A 17,100-nucleotide genomic window follows, 5' to 3' on the forward strand; every position below is an offset into this window, starting at 1 on the left:
TGGGAAATCTTATGGCCTGTCTCAGCATTGTTAATGGCAGGGTTTGCTGTAGTTCAATGTTTAAGTGTTTTTAGTTCTTTATGAGTCCCATAGCTGCCTATTGCAATGACTTTTAGGGTGGGGTGGGCATAGTGTACTTTTATAGCAATAAAGGGCTATCTTGTTGAGATCTGCTCATTCCTTGTTCTTTACTGCTCTCCCACACTGACTTAAATTTACAAGCATTCACTGAGACCTCTCTTAAGCCTGTTCAGGAAAAGATTAACTTCAAACACAGACATTGTAATAGATGTGTAAAACACACATCCACAAATAGTTACTTTTGCAGGTTTCTCACAGAGTTTAAAGTATCACCTTTCTATCATGGTGAAAGAAACACATTTAATCGTGCTAAAAATTGCTCAGGTATTTATCAAATAAACTTGGGAGAAGGCTCTGGCATATGACTTCTAACTAGTACTAGGATAAGGCACCTGGTGGCTCAGTCCCTTATGCATCTGACTCTTGATTTCAGCTCAGCGCATGACCTCAGGGTGGTGAGATCCAGCCCCACATCAGCCTCCACACCCAGTGCGGAGCCTGCTTAAGATTCTCTCTCTCCCTCTGCCCCTCTCCCCACCTCCCTGCCTCTCTCTAAAAAATATAAATATAAATATAAATAAATAAATAAATAAATAAATAAATAAATAATACTAGGATATGTGTTGGAATAATGATTATATGTTTTCCAAAAATAGTGTTCACCATTTGTGAAGGAAAAAGTCAAAATAAAATGTGTCACAGATCATTTTTATAATTCTGTATGATCATTATATGGAAAAGCTAAAAAATATACTCTCCTAACTTTAAAAAAGATCACATTTAAACCATTCAAGATTTAGAATAAATTCTCTTCTAGAAACACTAATTGAGCATCTAGTATACACATGGCAGTAAGCTAGATTCCATAAAGCAGTACTTTTCAAACTGCAGCTGAATTTCTTTTTTTTCTTTTTTTTTTTAAAGATTTTATTTATTTATGTGACAGAAAGATACACAGCAAGAGAGGGAACACAAGCAGGGGGAGTGGGAAAGGGAGAAGCAGGCTTCCCGCTCGATGCGGGGCTCAATCCCAGGACCCTGGGATCATGACCTGAGCCGAAGGCAGACGCTTAACGACCGAGCCACCCAGGCGCCCCTGCTGCTGAATTTCTAATAGAATAGTAAGAACAATTACCCCCATGGAATTGGAGAGGACAAGATTTACTGCCTCAGGCAGGACAGACTAGGTTGTGCTGTAGTAACAAATAACCCCAACATTTGCTTGAAACAGAAAGGTTTGCTTCTTGCTCCCACTTAACGTTCACCACAAGCTGACTGGAGAATCTATTAGCATCATTCCTACATCAAGATACAAGCTGATGAAGAAGCCACTATCTGAAATATTGCATATCACTTTGTCAAAAGAAAAGAGAGCTCTGGAAGGCCTCCTATCAACAATTAAATGATCTGCTCACGAATCATTAGTTAGAACTAGGCATCCAACCTTCAAGGGCCAAGAAGGGTAATCCATCCGTGTGTCCAGAAAGAGAGGAGAGCCGGATTAATGAGTGCTGCACATCTACCCTAATTATTTTATCTTAAAATTATTCAAATTTTGCATTCTGCTTCATGCTGAATCTATTATTACAAAAAGAAAGTTTTAAATGACCACCAAGCAAAATTGACAATCAAAATACATTTTTATTCTATGGCACTGGTATACACAATGATCAAATCATGACAGACCTTTGCAATCATGTGAAGAGTTTTGTGTTTATCCTGAGGGCAATGAGAGCTATTGAAGTAATTTAAACTGGGCTATAAAATGATCAGAATTTCACTTTATAAGGTCACTCTGTGTTGCCACTGAGGAATGTGTTTAGACTGCAGAGTACTCCTTTAGACTGAAGGCAGGGAGACCAGTTAGGATGGTTACAAAAATTCAAAGATAATGATGAACCTGAATAAAGATTGTATAATCAGATTGGGTAGAAGTGAACAGATTTGAGAAATATTACAGTCAAACTGAAAAGACCTGGTGATTGGTTATGGAGGTTAAAAGAAAGGGAAAGTCTAGGATGTTTCTAAGTGTTCTGGTTTAGCCAACTTGGTAGAACACAGCACAATCATTCTCTGAGAAGAGACTAATGATGGAGGAGATGATTTAGGAAGGAGAGATAAAGAATTATGTTTTGAACATGCTGAATTCAGGTAAATAGTAGACATATACATGTTTAGATACCTAACAATTCTTGGGAAATTACCCTGCCTCATCTTAAATCCACGCAGTTAGAGTGGAACTGGCCATTCCCCTCAGCTCCAGGAGTAGACATGTGACCCAAGCTGGCCCAATCAGAGCTCTTCTTGGGATTTTTTACCCCGGAATTCTTTTAAGAAAGAGGCTTGGGCTTTTCACTATAATCCCTAGGGAAAAGGACAATATCAGTCTATTACTGCTGGTAGCTATCATTGCCACAACATGGGAAGAGGATGCCTGATATTGAGGCCACATAGAGAAAAGAGGAGACAAGATCATTAAGGACAGTCTACAAATCCCTGGGTTCAGCTATGTCTACCCACTTACCTAGAGCAAAAGACTCCCATTTTTGCGTCAGCTACACTGTATCAGCTTTCTGTCACCTGCAACTGAGAAAAACCTGACTAATCCTTGTGAGTGGGACACACAAAAGGAGTCATCTAGAAGTCATTTGAAGCACTTGAAGGCTTTGGAACTACCTGAGCAACAGTCAGGGGTTGGAAAGCAGGAATTTTCTACTGGAGGAATATTCAACTCAGTCTCTAAGAATCATCCTGAGTCTAAGATTCTACAAAAAATGTATTTAGCATTCCCCTAGAAAATTCTTCCCTTCTCCCTTCTCCTTCATGGTGGAAAGACTTTAACACCATTCTGTCATTTTCTTTCTTCCCCTGAGTAACGATTATTTTTAAAGAGCTACTCGATAGCTTTATGATTGGGGTAGAGATGAACAGGGAAGAGAGGAGTTAGGAAACTGTTGCTCAGAGCAGAAAGCACATTAAATTAGCCCTAAAGCTAGAAAATAAAAGAGCTTCAAATTGTTTGGAGGCTGCTTCCCCCTCTTCTTCATATTTTCTATTACTTCCAGTTAACTTGGACAGTATCAATCCAGCATGGGCTGATTAATGAAGTGTGATGTTTGCATGAATATTTGAAATCAAAAACTCTGAAAGGCTATTGCTAGAACCAATGTATTAGTAGCAGTGATTCCAACTTTAAGGTCCCAGTTTGGAAACTGGATATTTCATATCACATATAGTTGACAAAAGAGAATAGCCGCTTTCCCCGTCCTTCTGGTGTGTATATGTGATGTCTCCTCCTCCAGATAAGCTCTTTTGAGGGTTGAGTCTGTTGCAGTTATCTTGATGTGTCTTTCCTCTCTCCTTCCAATAACCTCCCTCCCCAGTGTCTAGTACAGAACTTTGCACACAATAAGCATAAATAAATATTTCCCAAGAGTATTAAGATGTGAAAAGCAGAATTTTCTGGAATACCCTCAATCAAACGTACTTATCAGAAAAAGAAATCACACAGATGTTTTTGTAACAAGCAGAACCCAAATTAGTCATTCATGATTTCTGCTGATCATATTAGAATCACCTCGACTTAAAAAATAATGCACACACACTCAAAATATCACTGTCTTTTTTCCATATAAGCAATATTTAAACGTGAAACAAGCTTGGAAGGAGAATAAAAGCGTTTAGCTGCAGAAGATTCTTTATCACAAACCATTTCCTCTGAGTGAGTAGTCCTGCTGGCATCCCTAGGATATACCAACTTAACATCCCTTGCTCTGCTTGTTACCTGATGCGATGCATGAGGAAAAAGTATGCATGACAGAGCTTCATGTAGACACTCAACCCAAAGGAAATGCGAGCATCCAGCAGCCTCTGATTCAACAAAGAGAGATGCTAGGTCACCATTCTACTGTAGAGGGATACACTGGCTGATTCAGAAACTTCATGCTCAACACAGGAAAAAGAAGCAAGTCAGCACCAAGTAAGCAAGGCTTCCCCTAAATTAATCATTCTCTTTTTAAATTTAAATTTAAATTTGCATATATTTGAGTCACAACCCAATGACAATAACATGAGTTTCAGAGCCTTTGGGATCTTTAGAAGGAAGATGCATTATAAATATGACTGCTAACAAAGTGAAGCATGAGGACATTAGGGCAATTGAAAGCATCTCTGGGTTCAGAAGTTATTCCTTTCCATATAATCATGTCAACCTCTGCAACCAGGGTGATATTCCATCTTCATGCTCCTCTAGTCTTTTGTGGGAAAGGAGGAGGAGGAATCGGAAGAGGAGGGATAAAGACCAGGAGGGAAATGAGAACACGAAAGGGAAATTAATGTCCTTTGCATTCACAAAAATAAAGGATTTTTTGGTAATGTATGTTTATATTCCATATTTAGATATACACTTATGCCCATTTTTAAGATTTGTATTGGATAAAATATGACTCCGAGTGTAATCCATCTGCAAACAAACTACAGAAGCTGCTCAAGGCGGTGGTTAAGAAGTCTTCCTAGACATGTGAATTTAGACGTTATTTAAACCTTAAAATGCTCAATTTCCTCATTTGCTTAGCAGAAATAATAGTATCCACCATACTGGATTTCATTAAAGGTCCGATGAGATCATGTTTATGAAGAGATTAGCCCAGAGCCTGACATTTGGTAAGTATCAATAAATGATAGTCATTCTTACTGCTATTTAAACTATAGGAGTATTGACTCTGACTTCAGATAAATAAGATTAGCAAAACTCTACACACGCAGAAACAGATTATTCTGTTTTTCTTTCCTTTTGCTCTTCTAACTCATCGAAGTCAACTTCTGGAAACCAGAATGGCCTGCAAAGTACCAGCTAGTGGTTGTAATTACTTCCTTTATTGTTATTATTTATAGGACTGGCAGCTTCACATTTGCATGGCTAATAGACCTTTCAAAGTACAGTGACATTTGGGTTGGTCTTTTTTTTTTTTTTAAAGATTTTATTTATTTATTTATTTATTTGAGAGAGAGAGAGAGAGAAACAGCATGAGAGGGGATAGGGTCAGAAGGAGAAGCAGGCTCCCTGCTGAGCCGGGAGCCCAATGTGGGACTCGATCCCAGGACTCCGGGATCATGACCTGAGCCGAAGGCAGTCGCTTAACCAACTGAGCCACCCAGGCGCCCTGGGTTGGGCTTGAATGCTCAAAACCTTGCAAGTTTCTATAATGAGCCCAAGATATTCAGAAACCATAAACCCTAAAGAGCATCAGCAAGGGCTGTGGCCAAGACCCCCGACCCCTGCTGTGGAGACCTTGGACTAATACTAATACTAATACTAGCCCTCCCTATTCTAAGAGCTTCACTCTGTTAACTCATTTTATCCTCATAGCCATCCCATGAGGTACTATTTTTATTCCCATTTTATGGGTAAGGAAACGGAGGCACAGAGAGATTAATTTGTTCGAGATCACACAACTAACAATGGAGCAGTGAGTATTCAAACATAGATAGCATTAAACACTATGTCCCCAGATGTGTTTTTGTCTATAAGCACTGGTGAAAGTTCTAAATGTTAAGCAAAACTTGGATTTACTATACTGCATTGTTAAAAACCTACTGTTAAACTGTGACTTGTTAGCAATAATACGCTAATGTTGGGAGGGAAAACTGTTTTTCTACCAACAGGTCTAGTGACTGGGGCCTGCAAATTAACGGACAGATTAACAGGAGAAAAGACAAGGTTTATTTACACATGCACATGGGAGTTGCTTAGCAATGAGTAAGGTGTATATATACCAACTTAACAAAAGGGGAGCGGATTAGGGCTTCAGTAGGAGAGTATGGAACTTTCTACTTAGGTTTTTGATGCTTATGGGAATGCGCAGTCTGTTTCCATGCTACTGAATTCTCAGGGAACTCCTCTGAGGGAGGTTAATAACAGATACACTTTCAGGAGGCTTTGTTTTAGTCAGATCAGGGGAAGTTCTGGCAAGATTTCTCTTTGCAGCTTCTGTGGCTCAAACATTTTCACTTTATTTTATTTTATTTTAAGATTTTATTTATTTAGGAACACAAACAGGGGCAGAGGGAGAGGGAGAAGCAGGCTTCCCGCGGAGCAGGGAGCCCGACACGCAGGACCCCGGGATCATGAATTGAGCCGAAGGCAGACGCTTAACTGACTGAGCCACCCAGGTGCCCCAAACATTTTCACTTTAAAATAATCTTTATGCCGAGAGGCCCAGCTGGCTTAGTCAGTAGAGCATGCAACTCGATCTCAGGGTTGTGAGTTCAAGCCCCACATTGGATGTAAAGATTACTTACAATAAAATCTTAAAAAAATAAAATAATCTTGATACCAACTCTAGAGGTCCAAGTGAGTCCACACTCTAAGACAGTCATCTCTCAGGTGGGGAACAGGATAGCACAAATAGATTGCATTCAAAATTAATTCAGATTAGCTTTAAACAATCTGCATCAGTAATTAGTTCCTCATTACTATGTTTGAAAGTCTGCTGTGGCTCAAGCATTCTCTCTATAAGCTATATACAGGAACATAATGTTTGTTAATGTTTGGCCCATAGGAGGTATCAAATAAATATTTATTGAATGAATAAAAGAATCACTGTAAATATTAAGTTGTCTTAGGCTGATCTAAATACGTAGTAGGTTTCCTTACACTTATTGCCATCACTTACTTGAAATACTGTTTTATTTTTGAAGGAATATAACAAATATGGGGTGGACTACTACTTGAAGCTTATAAAGTAACTTTGGGGAAAAATTCATGTTCTCATACATTGAATAGGAGATCAGGACCAGCCAAACACCCCTAGCTTAAAGCTCACTGGCATGATCAGTGACAAACTCCCACAGACAGGTTGTCTCTGTCAGTCCTCAACCAAACTGTAGAGCAGATAAGCTCCACCAAATCAAGCCCATTCATGGATCCTGTTTTCCTCAGACCCTCTCCCCAAATCGTTCTCTTCTACCTCCCCTGACATGCATTCAGCAAACAGCAAGAGCTGAAACTGGTACCTCCCCCAGGAGCATGTATTTCCACCGTCCTCAAAGACCACCTAGAAGAAAGAAGCGTCACCGGAAGTACTTTATTCATTCTTCCATCAACTCAACAAACAGTTGCTAAGCACAGACCATCATCCAAGTGCTAGGGAATAAAAAATTACTGCCTGCCCTCATGGAGTGCACATTCTAGGGGGCATTGCGGCTAATCTTCAGTCACCTGAGAAGCACTTCAAAGCAACAATCAAAAGAAACATCAAAGTGTCCTGAAACAATTAAAAACGATGACTCCACAGAGCTCCTATACAAGAATGGGGAACGTGGGCTTTGGAAGCCGACCAAGCTGGGTTCAAATCCGACCACCGCCTGCTGTGTGACTGTCACAGGCAAGCTGCTGGCTTTCTCATCAGTGAAAACACGGTACTTTAGCACACAGTTCTCGAAAATATTAGATGAAATAACATATATATATATATATTTGGGGGGGGGTCCTCAATTTTAGCCTCCCGAGGTTGAATTATAGTCTGTGCCCCTATTCTGAATAAAAACGACAATTTAAAATTGTAGTGTGACTGACCGTTTATATTTATTATAATTTTTGTCAGAATGCCTAATCCCATATTTTGAAGTCTCCTGCAGCCTTGGAAAACGGCGGTCATTTTCATTCATTTGATTCACTGGCAAAGATTAATTGAGCACTTAACATGGGCACTAGATACCAGGATTAAGTAAAACAGAAAGAGTACCCATCCTCGGGCTTATTCTTTAATTTGTGGCAAGGACAATAAACAAGCAAACAGTGAAATAAACTGATAATTACAAATTGTAATTTGGTCATCAAGTTCAAAAACAGCTCCTCCTCATCTGCCCTTTCATCCTTTCTGCTTGACAAGAAGCAGAAGAGCTTCCTATGGGGCCTTCCTCTATTAACATCTCCCCTCCTTTTTCTCAAACCTGTCCCATTCTACTTAATCCTTCCCCGCAACATAAACACACACCCATGACACCATCTGGGGATCATATGTCGCTTTCTGATGGAAGCTTCATTTTCTCCTTCTGTTTTGCCCTTCTGTGTCTTAGACCCTGTTCTGCCCACTGCAGGTAAGGCTACAGCCAGCCTCGAAATGACCTCCATCACTACTGCCCCCACCTCCACCCCACCACTCTGAAAGTTGCCAGGTGACCTCTCAATGTTCAAATCTACCATTCCTGGTCTTCTGCTGCACTTGATTCTGTGGGACATTCCCTCACATTCAAAATTCCTCCTTTGACTTCAGTGACCTTGTGCTCTTCTGACCTTGACCTTTCTCTGTCTCGCTGACTCCTTTTTTTTTTTTTTTTTCCTCATCTTGCCTCTTCATTTTTTAGGATTCTTTCCTTGATCCATTTCTCTGCTCCTTTATATATATTCTCCTAAGAAATTGGCTTCTATGCTTAGGGTTTCACTTCATTTAACCTGTCTTTATTATGCTGGTCCCTCCACTGTGATGACCCATCCCCAAACCTTCCTCCTCAACACTATTCTAGTCAAAACTAGCTCAAGGATGGTCTCCTCCAGAAAAGTTCTTTTGGAAGGTTCCGTCTGCATTATAAGCCTTTCAAGCCAAACCCTGTAATATTCAGGGCATTTCTTAGTCTCTTCCATCTTAAAAACCAGCAACAAACACATTCCTTTGACCTTATATCCCCCTCCGGCTACAGCCCCACTTCTCTGCTCCTTATCATAACCAAGGTGACCTTTGTACCAGTTTCCCCAGGACATGCCTATTTTACTCCTGTTGTCCTGGTGTATTGTCTGGTTTACCATTTGTTCCAGATTTTTTCATTTTTCAAAACGAGGCAATATTACTGATAGTTGCTTCAAAATAAGTTGGAAAGGGTGTGATAGAGCTCTCACTTTGTATTTCAAGTATCTGCCTCGGTTGCAGCTCCTAGTGCGTGAGCCTCATGCACAGACAATAATTGCACTTTAACACTTGGTTAAATCTGAAAGACCGCAGTGGTAATGTGTCCCTTTTACCCTGACCCTTTTGTGATACAATGTAACTACCACCTTGCTTCAGGGGCAACATGCTGTTGGCTGGCTGGTCAAAGAGTTCAGCCTGGAGCAGATGGTGACAATTAACTCCTTCTAGACCAAGGAGGGGCTGCTTCCTTGCCAGGCCTGAGGCACCAGCCAGTGGACCTGTTGCCCACGTCATGAACTACAAGTAGCACAAGGTCACCAGGTCCCCAGATGGTGTCAGTGAGAAATCATAATTCAGATACAAGAGAACTATATAAAGGAATACAGCCTGAGTATTCCTACCTTAAAGCATATAAATCAGTTTTAAATTACTTCTTTATTGTTTGGGTGTTTGATAAAGCATTTCTATCTTTCAATAAACTCTTCTGGTAGCAATGACCTCAACAAATAAAAATGCACGTTCAAAATTAGGTTCAGAATTTCCATTTCTCAGAAAACAGTTGGTGACATGCGTTTGTTGCCATTAACACAGAATGTTAAATGCACAAAATATTTGTTGACATTAATATCCACCATGGGGGCCAAAACCAGAAGACTCATGTATGTTGAAAAAACATCAACATCTATTGCAAAACTTAATAGTTTAAAAGGACTATGCCCGAAGATAGTCATCTCACATGTGCAGCTGCAGATGTGTATACATTTCGTTCTATGAGGCATGACTTTTCATTTAGACCAAACGACTGTTCTTATAAATTCGTTTTCCCCATTTTTATTCCAGGCTTTCTTTTACACGTGCGAAAGTGAAGTGATGACTATTAATATGTTGATTGCATTAACAGAAGACTTTCGTAAACATTAAAAAAACGCCTGTTTTACATCAGTAATATTCGATTTTCCAAATAAAAAAATCAATGAAGTTAATTCCAATAATCACTTGGTTATTTAATTTGTTTCATGGAACATAATAACGTTTTTGGAAGTTCATTCTGAAAATGCTGGAATATGTCACATCATGGTGCACATTATTATGAGTCCACCAAAGTTCAAGATGGAAGATAAAATTTTTGTGTGTGTGGTACTAATAAAAAAAGCAAATGTGGTAGAACACAGTGTCATGATTCAACACAGTATTACTACTAAATGAAGGAATTTTGGAGCAGATATGTTCTAGGAATTGGTTCTGGTGTTCCCATAGCTCATAACTGCATGCAAAAGCTTATGGTAATGTACTGACCATAATAAAAATATATTTTTATATTTACACAAAGTAACTGGACTTCTAAATATTGAACACAAAGATTATTTCAGTATAGCAGTAAATTCTTTCTCACCTTAATGGCTGACATCAATTAGAGTTTAGAAGTGTCTTTCTAAGGGACGTCTGGGTGGCTCGGTCAGCTGAGTGTCCAACTCTTGGTTTCAACTCAGGTCCTGATCTCAGGGTCGTGGAATCAACCCCTCATTGGGAGCTCAGCAGGTAATCTGCTTGGGATTCTCTCTCTCTCTCTCCTTCTGTCCCTCCCACCACTTGTGCCTTCTCACTCTTACTCTCTCTCTATATATAAAATAAATAAATAAATCTTTAAAAAAAAGAAGTGTCTTTTTGAAATATTACTTTGTAAATCAACCAAAGCACCCTGCAATGGTACTGTGCTTTCCGTAAACAAGCCCTCTAAATTTTGATTATATTTTGTTTAGAATCAGCTGGAAGTCTTTAATCAAAGCAGCCAATACATGGAGCATTAAAAAAACCTTCAAATTGCAATGATTGGAAATAAAGCTTACAGATATGAAGGCATTGAAATTGACCCTTACAAAAGCAAAAAGGAACTAAATACATTAAGTGATAAGGGCTCACTCTTTATCCAAGATTTGATTGTAAGATTGTATGTATGTATGTATGCATTTTATTATTTTTTTTTTAAGTAGGCTCCACACTGGGGCGTATCTCCAACACAGGGCTTGAACTCAGGGCAAGACCTGAGCTGAGATCAAGAATCAGACAATTAACCAACTGAGCCACCTGGGTACCCCCATGATTGTATTTTTGCATCTCTTCACTTGTGGGGAGCTTATTTTGATAGAGCTTTTGTTATTGAAAAAAGTTCATATTTTATATAGAAGTAAGAAGGAAGTTGAGAAAGAGTATTATTTTATAGCATCAAAATTTGTATAATAATCAAAAGAATTATAAATGGAGATGAGTGTATTAGAGAGCTTTGTCTTAAAAAAATATTTGAGAAGATCATTTGAATGAAGGAAAAAAGACAATAACTGTACAAAAAAAGAGCTCAAATATTATCTCTTGCCAAAAAGAAAAAAATGAGAATTGAGGATGTCCTCAATTAAAAGGATTTGCTCTGAGCTTACCACATATCCCAGTGCTAGTAAAGAGAGGATATTCTTCATTTTAAATATTGTGTTTTACAAAGAAGAGTAAATGAGGTGTCACAATTTCAAATTTTAAATAATAAAATTTAACACTAAAGAAGATTGCAGGCAGTTTTATGAAAAAAATTCCAGGTAATAAGGCCACATTGGAAGAAGTACACTTTTTATAAAAATAGAGACTTTTCTTTTTGAAAATGGCTTTTGAAAAAAACTTTTACAAATCCACCAGGTTTATTTATTTATTTTATTTATATATTTTTTTAAAGATTTTATTTATATATTTGAGAGATAGAGTGAGAGAGAGCATGAGAGGGGAGAGGGTCAGAGGGAGAAGCAGACTCCCCACTGAGCAGGGAACCCAATGTGGGACTCGATCCTGGGACTCCAGGATCATGACCTGAGCTGAAGGCAGTCGCTTAACCAACTGAACCACACAGGTGCCCTCCACCAGGTTTATTAAAACCGATTTCCCAACAAATAATTATTTCAAAAGTTATGTAATTTTATTCATCAAACTGTACACCTGAAAGGATAAATTATATAGTATATAAATTATACTTCAATAACCTGAGTTTTTAATTCTGTAATTTTATTTATTCTTAACATGCACCCCTCCCCCCAACTTTACTCTCAAAATTGTCCTGGCTTGGATAGTAAATTATATGTCTACTTGTTCATAACAAAAATTTTAACAGAGATTTTACCTAAACCTACTGTCTCCATTTCCCCATGCCTCATTTTCTCTTCAACACTTCAGTTGGACTTTCAACTCCATCACTCCACTAAAGCCACTTTTTTCAAGACACTACAGTTGTGCATTTTGCCAAGTTGGTGGTGGTATCATTTTACTCAGCCTTTCTCCAGTATTCAACACCGTTGGCCAATTCCTCCTTCAAAATTTGTCTTCTGTTGGCTTCCACAACACCGTGGGATTCTGGTTTACCTCTCATCCACTGCCCACTCTTTCCTACTCTCTTTCACCCAATCCTCTTCTTGGACTATAAATATTGAGATGAACCAAAACTCTGTCCTTCTCTTTTGCCATTCTTTCCTTAGGTCACCACATCCTGTCCCATTGCATAAAATACCATCTATATTTGGATGACTAGCAAATATATATTTGATCTAGATCTTTCCCCTGAGTGCCAGAATTGCCTATCTGCCTACTGTACCTCTCCAATAAAGCCTGCCCTGTGCCTTTCTAGTGCAATAATAATAAAACCAAGCACAAAATTATTGACTATAAGACCCTATATGATCTGGCCCCTCTCTTACCTCTCTGATCTCATCCCATATCTTTACCTGTCTCCCCTTTACTCTGGTTGTTCCATCCATACCAGCCTTCCTTCCTTTCCTTGAGCCTGCCATGTTCATTTCTAGCACAGGACTTTCACACATGTTATTCACTCTTACTGGAACTCTTCAAGTGGCTGGTTCCTTCCCATGATCCAAATCGCAGCTCAGTATCTCCTCCTTGAAAGGCCTTCTCCAACCATTCTATGTAAAGTAGACTGCCCACCTCTCATCCAGCCACAGTTCCTCTTGCAGTGGGTTGAGTCATGACACCCCCAAAATTATGTCCAAGTCTGTGAAGTTGACTTTATTTGGGAGGGGAGGGAGTGCTTTGCAAATGTAATTAAATTAAGGATCCTGAGATGAGATCATCTTAGACTCAGAGTGGTCCCTAAATCCAGTGACAGGTGCAGTTATATGAAGAGAAGACACAGAGACACAGAGAGAAAAAGGCAATGGGAAAACAGAGGCAGAAGTGGTAATGGTGTTCCTACAAGCCAAGGAATGCCAAGGGTTGCCAGCGACCATCAGAGGCTTCTAAGAGAAACATGAACCACATTTTCCCTCAGAACCTCCAGAATGATCCAACCCTGCCAACACCTTGAGCTTAGATTCCTGGCCTCTAAAACTGTGAAGGAATAAATTTGTGTTGTTTTTAAGCCTCCCAGTGTATGGTAATTTGTTACAGCAGCCCTACAAAACTAACCTACCTCTCTAACATAACCCTGCTTTTCTCCTTTCAGAGCATTTCTCAATATTGGATGTCATCCGTTTAATTATTTGTGTGCTAGTGTATATTCTGTCCCCCGCCCCCCACATATAGACTCCACAAGGAAGCTTATTTGTCATATTTATGCCTAACTATGTTACCTCTGCCTAACTTGGACGAGTATCTACATGTAGTAAAAATTCAATTAATACTTGTCAGCTGAATGTATGCTGTTTTAACACTTACATCCTATGGAAACAATTTACAGGTCTTTCTCGCTGATTTCACTTAAGGTCTTTGTTAAATGGAAGCTGCGTCTTTATTCACTTTACCTCCCACCACAACCAATTAATATAAGGCCCTCAGTGGCCTGTATGCATTAAGTATGTTTGGGGCATCTAACGTATCCTAGGCAAGCTTCTAAACACAGCCATCTCATTTTCTTCTTAGAATAGTACCTCAGTATACATATACATATTAATATCTCCATTCTATAAACGAGGAAAGTGAAGCTAAGAACAGTGAAGGAAATTGGTTAGATCACCCAGTTAATAAGGGATGGAGTCAGGATTTAAATCCAAGACTCTCTGATTTCAAACCACCAAGTCTGTTCAACTGATCTAGCCTCCTTAGCAATAAAAATCTCTGTGCAAGATAAAATTAAATATTACAAATAAATTAAGATTTTAAAGATTTTAAAGAGAGATTGTTCCTCCTCTGTCCTAAAACAAGGAAATCATTTCCAAGATCATTGGAGAACACTCCCATTAGATCACATCTGTCACATACAGTTCAGAAGAGCAGATTCATCAATAAAAGAACACAAACTTCTGGGAGTCTGAAGAGGTTGCGAGCTCAGTAGGTTTCAGAGCTCAGTGTGCAGAAGCTCATGGGGGTGGTCTTGGGAGCATGTGGTCAAAAATGCAGATTCCTGGACTCCACTCACAGACACTCCGATTCAGTAGATTGGCCGAAGCCTAGAAATCTGTTTTCTTAACAATCCATGGCAAGTGCACGATTGCAGGTGGCCGTTAAAGTTTGAGGAACCACCTTTGAGGATCTGTGAGAGCAGCACTGAAAAGAAAAGGGGGTACAGCAAGAGAAGGAGCCAAAGTCAACCTCTCCTGGCTCCCCAGCTGTGCCACAGGCCGGTCTCAGCGAGGAGGCATAATTAGTGTGGGTAAAGGGATTTCGTATCTTTGGGTGGAAATTCATCTGAGCATGCCAAATATCAATATTGTGTTTCATCTAAGATTCTCTGTTCGCTTTCTCCTGCCACACCTTTCAAACTGTGGTGATGAGAACAATAACAAGTCTGTGCTATTTGGTTCCATCAGAGCTAGTATTTATATATCTCCTAAAAAAAAAATAAAATAATCACATATTCATTGTTATGCAAATTGAAATTGATTAGCATGATGTGACCGGAAAAACAATGGTAGATATTTACTCTTTAGCCTTTCTCCACGATTGTCTTTTTTAAAAATTTTAACCTCAAAAATACACCTTATGTGGCAAGTTTCTGCTAAGCAGCTTTACAGTGCCTCGCATTCTGATATAACTCTCAACATGAAATTCCATAAGAGTTACAGGTGGAAATTGCAAACATTTTCATTATCTTGGTATCTCCATTTTATTAGCCAGCAAGGGAAATCAGAAAAGGAAAATATGAAGCTTGCCTCTGAATCTGGGGCAATCCCTTTATTTATCCAAGAGAAGCAGTAAAGCCAAGTAGAAGGGGAGCTAGATAAAGAATCTCACCCTGGTTAAGCCTCTGGCTGCTGTTTGGCCTCATTAACCACTTGCACTCTCTGGGCCTCTCGTGAATAAAATGGCAGCATTGGATCAGATGAATGCTAACGTCCTCTCCCAAACTAATGCTGATAGGTCGTTGTGATGGCATTGCTCCTTAAAGAAGGAGTTCAACAAAACAGTGAAATAGGAGTGCAGCCAATACTTGATTATCTCTTCTAAGAGAATGAAGCATCTCTGCAAATCATCCAAAAGCCGTGTTTGCCTGACTACAATCGGCAGATCTAATACAAAAGGTTCTGAGAACCTGCTCCATCTTTCCATCAGTCAGAGCATAAGACTGACCTGAGCTCTGCCGCCTTGGTTTGCTTTTTACAGCTCATACCTAATCAGGAGGGAAGGGGTGTGTCATGAGGGCAGAGAAATAAGTGGGTATTTTGTTTTGGAAATTCTGTCCTGTTAGCCGAATGGAACATAAAGAGAGAGCCTCAAGCCTCCTTCTAATTTTCTACCGGATTACGATTGACTAACGGATAATCAACCAATAAATGGATAAGTACAGTATTTATGGAGCAGCTACAAAGAACTGAACTAAACACCATAAAGAATTCCAGTACTATACAGGGTCCCCCAGCTTCATGGAATTTATAATCTATTTGCTAAGGGAAAACACTAACACACCTAAGACAGACAAAGAAAAATTGTTAATAAATACGCCTCAGTACAAACATTTCTAGATAGAGAAAAGGAACTAATCTACATAAAAAAGAATCTACCTCTACAATCCACACAGTGAACTGAGATAAAAAATGGGAATAAAACCTCCAAATGGGGTACACCGTGTGTCCAGCTCCTTCTCCATGCTCACACTGCCTGAAAGCTAGATCAAGCGAACCATTGCTAGGAAGACAATATAATGCTATTCAAGATTAAATTTCAGAGGCAGCTCAGAAGAACGGTTTAAAAATCTGATTTCCAAGTTCCCAAGGGGAGTCCACTTTTTAAGAAGAGTCCTTTAACATGTTTTTGAAATCTTTTGTAATCTCTAAAGAAATATTTTTAAATTGGACTGGACAAAGAACAGAGATTCTTAATGGCAGCTTTGCATTGTGCCTGAAAATTAGTTAGGAAAATGGACAAATCCTCTGGGTTTTGTCTTCTTAGAGATTTTTTTTTTTTCATAAACAAATGAGAAGGTCCTTATAATGGAAAACTAGTTCCAAGATATACAACTTAAGAGAAATATGGGAAAGGAATTATTTTTTTCCAAAATACTTTCCTTCCTTCTCATTCTAAATGGTTATTGCGGTGGTTTTTTTTTTCCTGATAGAACAATAGACTCTTATTTCCACAAAATAAATGGTGTAAGCAATCAAAAAATACTTCTTTAATGGAAGACAGATAAAAAAGAAAGAGAAAAAACCCACTGCCTAACAAAAACAAAGAATATCTCCAGCATTATAGTTGATATTCAAATGCAAGAAAATAAAACGAGCTTTTAACATAATGATTTTACTGTTTAGAGAGCCCCATCCCATTTTCACATGTGCCAAACCGCTGAGAGGTATTGGAGGATGTGTGAGGAAAATCAGAGAACAAGTACTTCTTAGCATCCCAGCCAGGCTGTGCCACAGGCACAGAAGATTATGAAATAAAAAGTTGTTCCTCAAGTGGGAAGGTGTGTCTGTTTTTCCCTTGAATACCAAGACTTCTTCTTCTTTTTTTTTTTTTTTTAAGATTTTATTTATTTATTTGACAGAGACACAGCGAGAGAGGGAACACAAGCAGGGGGAGTGGGAGAGGGAGAAGCAGGCTCCCCGCCGAGCAGGGAGCCCGATGCGGGGCTCGATCCCAGGACCCCGGGATCATGACCTGAGCCGAAGGCAGACGCCCAACAACTGAGCCA

Source organism: Mirounga angustirostris, unplaced genomic scaffold (genome assembly GCF_029215605.1).
Source record: "Mirounga angustirostris isolate CCGP_5_RB_7025 unplaced genomic scaffold, mMirAng1.0.hap1 SCAF_3, whole genome shotgun sequence".
NCBI lineage: Eukaryota > Metazoa > Chordata > Mammalia > Carnivora > Phocidae > Mirounga > Mirounga angustirostris.